Raw genomic sequence first — 7281 nt, 5'->3', positions numbered from 1 at the left:
TGACATGTTATTGCATAGACACTTGTGAAATATTCAAATATCACTGCATCATCAATCTTCATTAATTACAATAGATCCGGGGTATAATATTCATCATTTTGCTTTAGTATTTCAATTAAATTCAAGGGTTAATTTCAAACTTGGGGTTTGACCTAGGCAAACCCATATCCACAACACATTTCTCTCTTTTATAGGTGCAAGTTACAAGTTCAAAATCTACAATTACAGAATCAGACAAACTAGACAAAGACAATTAGATCTTGATTTTGCAGGAGCTAAAAGTGAAGGACAAGGTCACCCCACACACCTATGTCTGACAAAAAAAAGTCAATCACCATTTATCCTTTGGGAGTGAATCTATTGAATTCACCTCCCTTTAATGCAATCATGCCATGAAATAGGCCCATTCCTTGTTTACATAGCTAAATTAGTGAATCCCTATTTCACCCCATTACACAAATATTCAAAAGTGTAATTGGCCTCCAAATATTAATTAGGGTCATATCCCCACCCTTGGGTAACATTTTAATAACACCCTTATTGATGTTAGCTCCCAATGATCCTTTATCCAGTGCTTCCTTATATACAATTAGTAAATCTTCACTTATCCACTCAATGTTTTTATTGTATAATTCTACTATTAGTCCATTTGGACTTGGTGATTTGTCATTATTCAGGACATCAATGGCTTTCTGAAATTCCTCAATTGTGATACCATGCTCAATAATATGCATGTCCTCCATAGTAAGTTTCTTAGGAATGAGTTTCCTACTTAACTTTATTGGCATTTAAGGTCATTAACCTCTGCATTGTAAATAGTCTTTGTATAATTCAAAGAAAAGGCTTTTAATTTCTTCTCGATCTTGTATTTCTCTTTTTTCATCCCAAACCTTGTCAATTCTTTCTTTATATTCTTTATGTTCTAGGAATTTAAAGAAAAATTTAGCCCCTTTATCACTATCCTTCATCCAATTCATTTTGGCTCTCACTCTAAGTCCTTGTATCTTATTAGTTTCGATTCTTTTCAAAGACTTCTTGATTAGAACCAGGTTATAATTTATTTCAATGTTAGAGAGGTCCATTTGGAGTTGATTTCAATAAGAAAGAATTCATTATTAAGTATATCTTCCACCCTCTTACTATCTACAAAATTATTTTTACTTATATTTTGAAACAAGGCTTAACAACTATTGATATTTGGCTCTCATCTTTCAATGGTAGATATGTATTTTTCAACGCCTATTTGTTGATCTTCTAGGTCATAAAAATAACATTGTTGCAATTTTCATTATTTAATAGTTTGACATTGAGTAAGGAGTTACAGTTCTTTCTATGTATCATTTCCATCCTCGTTGAACTCAAAATTATCTTTATTAGCATACATTCTATCACGTTTGTAATAAATTCTCCTCTTCCCCTGTTGGGAGTTACACCGAGTAAGCCATATAGTTTTATTCTCTTCCCTCTTTCCCTCAATTTAATTTATCTTTCATCTTAGCCCAATATAATTTCTCATTACCTTTCCACTCTAGCTTTATCATTTTGATGTTAAACCATTAATGTCCCCACCAATAATCCATGGGATATCAACAAGACTATATAGCTAGTTTCATAAATTTATTTTATCTCTATAATTATTTGGCACACATAGGGAGCTTAATCCAAACCTGAATTCATCTTTCTCAAAGATAGCCAAGACTGCTCTATTATAGTGTGAGATTTATTCTCAATAACATAATGGATCTATTTGTTATATAACAATATAATTGTTCCTCCCTTATACCTTTATCATGATTAGTAAATAATTTAGATGTATATTTCTAGATGCACTTCAGGTTAACAACCAGGATGAAGTGGGTAGCTTTTATAGGCCTTGAAGAAAAACTACAACTTTATGTTTAGTCAAGTTTAGGAACCTTCTGACAACATGCTTTCTGTCTGAGGATTCCAAACCCCTTGCATTTTATGCTATGTAGTTGAAGTCCACGATCATAATCATTTAGAGGTGTCCATTAATTTCCCAAAGATTTTAAAGCATTTAGGAAGACATTATTCGGTCTCTTTCCTTTTATGGATAAGAGATGCAAATTATTTGGTTCTACTTTTCCTCTTATGTTTTACAACATTAAATTTACTATATCAGACAGGAATAAGCCTATCATCGACCTCTTTCTTGGAGGTAGGGAAGAAGATAACCCTAGGACCAATCTTTCTCTCAACAATTTCTAAGCTATCCCCTTTCCTAGTGGCAACCATAGAATATAACCTATTATCTCCACTACTAATAGGGGCATCTTGAGCCTCCATGCAAGAGACCAACTCTTTCTTAATTGAGGCATCTTGAGACTCACTTTTGGTTGCTATATTTCATGTTTTGAATATCTCCAATACTATTTGAGACGGGTTCATATGCATTCCCCTATTCGGGTACAATTGTAGGTTTTAAACTATGAGCAAGATTCAAACTAGTAGAGATTAAAACATTAGGGGATTCTAAGAGACATAGTAATTTGGAAATCCTCTAGGGAAAGTGGAATCAACATGATTTTCATTGTAATATTTATTCATAATATTACTATACCAAATCATTAGAATGTTCTTTCATTTCAAAATCTGAAAGAATTTTATAGCTATTAGATAATTCCAATTCATCCTTTAGCGGAGAGGCAAATGTTAGACTTCTAGACTTTCGTAGTCTCCTATTGTTTTGATTCTTGCTTTCTAATTCAAGAAAAATGCTTTTCACAATAGAACTCGAGTCAAGATTGGGATCAAAATTCTCATTCTTTTGGAAATTATTACCATTTTCTTGAAATAGACTAGTGTTTAATTTATACCTTTTAATTTCATTATGGTCTAAATTATCTTTGATGGATTCACTTCTCTTAGCAACATCTCTCTGATTTTGTCCACCATAAGTTTTTGAGATTTTTTTCTCCTGGGTTTACGTTGCTTAGAGTCTAGGTTCAATCCACAATTCTCATTTTTTAAAGGATTGGTGACAAGAATTTGGATCAAAGATCCCAAGATAGTGGAGTAAGGAGTGGGGTTTGCATCAAATTCTCCAACAACAAGGGGTGTATCTAGAGGAGAAGGTCTCTAAAGGGGGGAGTCCACATGAGTTGTCAAAATAAGAAAACTATTTTGTAACATATTGCTAGGGGTAGGTGTAACTTGCGAGTCAAACTAGGGTGGTAGAATGGTGTCTTTCAAGGAGTCAAGCTTGGAGGCCAACATAGTATTAGGTAATACACAATTACTATTAGGGATAAAAGGGTTACCAAACCCCAATCCGAGCATTAAAAATAAGATGGGTGGTGTTTCTATTAGCTCCACTATTCGTGGGAGCCTCAGGTGCCCCACAAGACTTAGACAATTTGTTTATTCTATTGGGTTTATTGGCAATGATAGGGAAATTTCTACACATTTTCCATTCTTTGTGACAAAGATAGTAGTTGTTTAATTCCCCCATAACTTCATTGTCACAAGAGAAATATTCCTCCTCAATGTTGAACTCAAGATTCATGTATCAATACTAAGGTTGAGAGACAGTAATACCCTAGCATTTAGGTGTAGTATGCTACCCTAGCTTCATCATTCCTAAGAACTTTGCTCAAGGAGAAGAGAATTTGAGCTATAAGATCCCACATGATGGGTGACACGTTCTTAACAATGATCCATCTAGGGCACAAAAGTACCATAATCTCATCATTTGCTATTTTAGGAGTCCATTTTAATGTCCTAAAAGTGCAATTGCCAATGCTCCAATATTGTTTGTTAGTAACTAATTCTTGCATTTTAGGGTCTTTGAAAAAGATAAAAAATAAACCTTTTTGAACCATTCTACAAAAAGAAATTTGAATATCCTCTTTTTAACAATTTTTTTGAACAATTCATCTAATATTTTTCTTGTTGGCACTTTTCTACTATCAACTATAGCAAAGAAAAATGTATTATTTTTTAACCTAATTTTCTCCTAGTTTGAAACTTTAAGCATATTAGAATCAGGCAAGATAGTAAGCTTCTTGGGGTGGCTTACCTTGTTCTCCCCCTTTGTTGCCATTGTCATTTGCAATAGAAACTAGGTTAGCCACAAAACATGTTGTATTAAGGATGAACATTGGTTTTTTCACAAATGCCTCTTTAAACGACTTAATTTCAATTTTATGAGAAGTGGTCTCATCGCCCTTAGTAGATGTACTCCCTCCATTGAAGGCATAGTACAATGCCAGAAACCAATTCAATAATGAGATAGTATGCCTCCAACAAAGGCTATTAGATGCCACAAAATAATTGAAAAGGCAAACATACACAAGCAATAAATGAAGCACACACAATAGAGAATAAGGAAATCCAAGGATAATATGCTCTTACAAAAAGGGAGGATCAAACCTGTGTGGAGGAGGTCAATTGCCTCCTCCCCCTTTGCAATATGAAACCCTAATCCTCACACTTGATCCACACTCCCAATCCTCACTATATGAATTTAGGAGGGTTAGGAATTATTATTAAAAGTAGGAATGAAAATCATGTGAGAATCCTCACACCATTAATTTATAAAAAAATAAAATAATAATAAACCCCCAAAATGTAAAGGCTAGAACACCATGACCAAGAGAGAAAAATGTGTTTATAAGGTACAAATAAATCAAAACCCTCATGTTTTAGAAACAATCAACTTGCCTCTAATTTATACAACACTAAAATAACAATTTGACAAAGATTTATCCTTCAGTTTTGATAAGAGTTGAAGACACCCTCAAACTAAATCTACCGACAAGTATTTGTATTCAGTTTTTGATAGTTCTTGTGATTCTCAAATATATATATGAGTAGGTTTTCCCTATGTATACCTTTTATTGTGTTTTTTCATGCAAGGTGTGCAATTGGTTTGGAGCACAAATCTTATTAGTGAATGCCATGTTGTATAATGCATTGTGTGATTTTGTATATAGGTCATGCATAGAAAATAATACTTTTCAATGTATGCTAGACACAAAGACATTCTACTTGAAATATAGGTAACAATGATACCTTATTTTGAATGGAGCTTTAAAAACTTTATTATAAATTATATGTTATGAAGTAGTTTAAAATGCTACAAACAATGAAGGAAGCTATCATTAAAAAAGGTGAAATCAATTATTTTGAGTTTGCCAAATTTTTCTATAATATTCACAATATGCACAAAGTTTTTCTTACAATGAAACACAATGACCATCTTTCTGGTATTTTAACAAACAAGTTGCTTATTAAATAACTTTATGTAACTAGTCACCCTAACAAAAGAAATAAGCTATATAACTTGAGCCGAGGTGAATTATGGGAAAACATTGATCCTAGTAAATAATTTCACTTGTTATTACCAATTGGAGTATTCCTCAACAAATAGATAAAGAGACCTTAAAGCATTTGGACCATTATGGAGCTATGAGCTAAATCTAGTTAATAATTCATATAACTTCTAATAGAAAATTTAAACTACCTAGAATGAAGCAGGCTAACATTGTCTAAACTAAATGAAATATAGTACTAGAAAATTTTCATTTGATAGAAAAATTTCATTTAAGATCTCTATGGGGATATTGCAACTTTAAAATTTTGCACGCATTAGATTAAAAAAGTGCATCTACAACTTTTTGAAAAGTGTAGGCTCCCAACAATAAACTATTAGGTGGGAAAAAACCTCACACCATTTTAAAAAAATGTTAAATCAATAAACCTTGAGAATGTGAAGGCTACAACACCAATGATAGGAAAATAAACTATGTTTACATTATTAAAATAAAACAAAAGCCTTTTGTTTTAGAAATAGTCCACCCACCTCCAAATATAAACGCTAAAATGTTAATTTTGTAAAGGTTGATCCTTCAACCTTATCAACCCTCAAAGTAAAGTTTTACTAAATATACATATACACATATAAGTTGATATGATTGTTAAGTTCATTAAACATGCTTGATAATTATTATTCCTTAAAATGGTATAGCAACAAATATTATTTTGTGCATCTACATGATAAATATTATTTATGTTTAACAAATATCTTCAAGCATTGAATATGTCTCACTAGAACTAACAAAAGTGAAGATAAACCATATAAAACTTCTAATATTTTATTATTCATCACCACTAAAACCAAATAAAATAGAGATCCATTATAAACACACCCAACAAAAAAGCATTTGCAACATAAAATAAAAAATACAGCTATAAAGGGAAGACAAGCCATTTGTCTATAAAGAAGGACACAATCAGAAACCTTTTTTATTCTACTCCTTAATGACCACTGAACCCTAATGGTTAACCCTAAAAAAATCCACCATTTTTTCTACAATCCTTATCAATGAAAATATAAATAGAATAAAGAGCAATTTTTAAAAGCAAGCAAACATTTAGAAAAAACTATTTGTAAAGATGGCATGAAAGTAACAATTTTATAAAATGATAGTAAATCTTCAATTTTATAACAACCATAGAAAAATATTTATAATAATGATTCAAAGATAACTACAATTAGAAATCACAATAAACCTTCACACCTTCACCATACAAAGCTCCAAGCTTTCTCTCTAAATTAGCCATCAAAATTGCACCATAGAAAATAAGTTGCAATCCATACCAACCACACACATTACACAAAACAAATAAACACAACCAAAGACATTGGAAAACATAAATAGAGTTGAAAACACATGCTGAAATCTAATAGAAATTAAACACAAATATTTATTAATATAATTGCAAAGCTTGAACGAACATCTTTTTCTCACAACCTCACCCTCTTGCATGCTTTAGAATTTTGCATTCATTGCTACCAATGTGTTGCAAACTACAATACATATGATATGAGCAAAACAAAAAATAAAATTCATTTCATTACCTTGCCATACAACATTAATTTGATGAGTTCGCTTCCATGTAACTTGTGTATTAATTTTTACTTCCTCACAATATTCATACATAGAAACATTGCAAAACAATTTATTTTTTGTTTGTTCACAATATGGATACATACAAATTTTATAAGATAGTTCAATTTTTTGTTCCGTGACAGTTAAATGATTATTGTAACACAAATTTTGGGTAGTATACATATATATAAACATTAAAAGATAGCACTTAACGACATCATATTTCAAAAATCTACAATAATGAGTGCAGTCATTTTTAGATTCAATTTTGTAGGATTTGTTTTGCATCAATATTTGGGATCACACTCTCTATCCATCATCATCCTCCAATTCTCTATTATCCCAATGATAGATCACAAAGTGCAAT

This window comes from Cryptomeria japonica, chromosome 9 (genome assembly GCF_030272615.1).
Source record: "Cryptomeria japonica chromosome 9, Sugi_1.0, whole genome shotgun sequence".
Lineage (NCBI taxonomy): Eukaryota > Viridiplantae > Streptophyta > Pinopsida > Cupressales > Cupressaceae > Cryptomeria > Cryptomeria japonica.
This window is presented reverse-complemented; position numbering follows the sequence as displayed.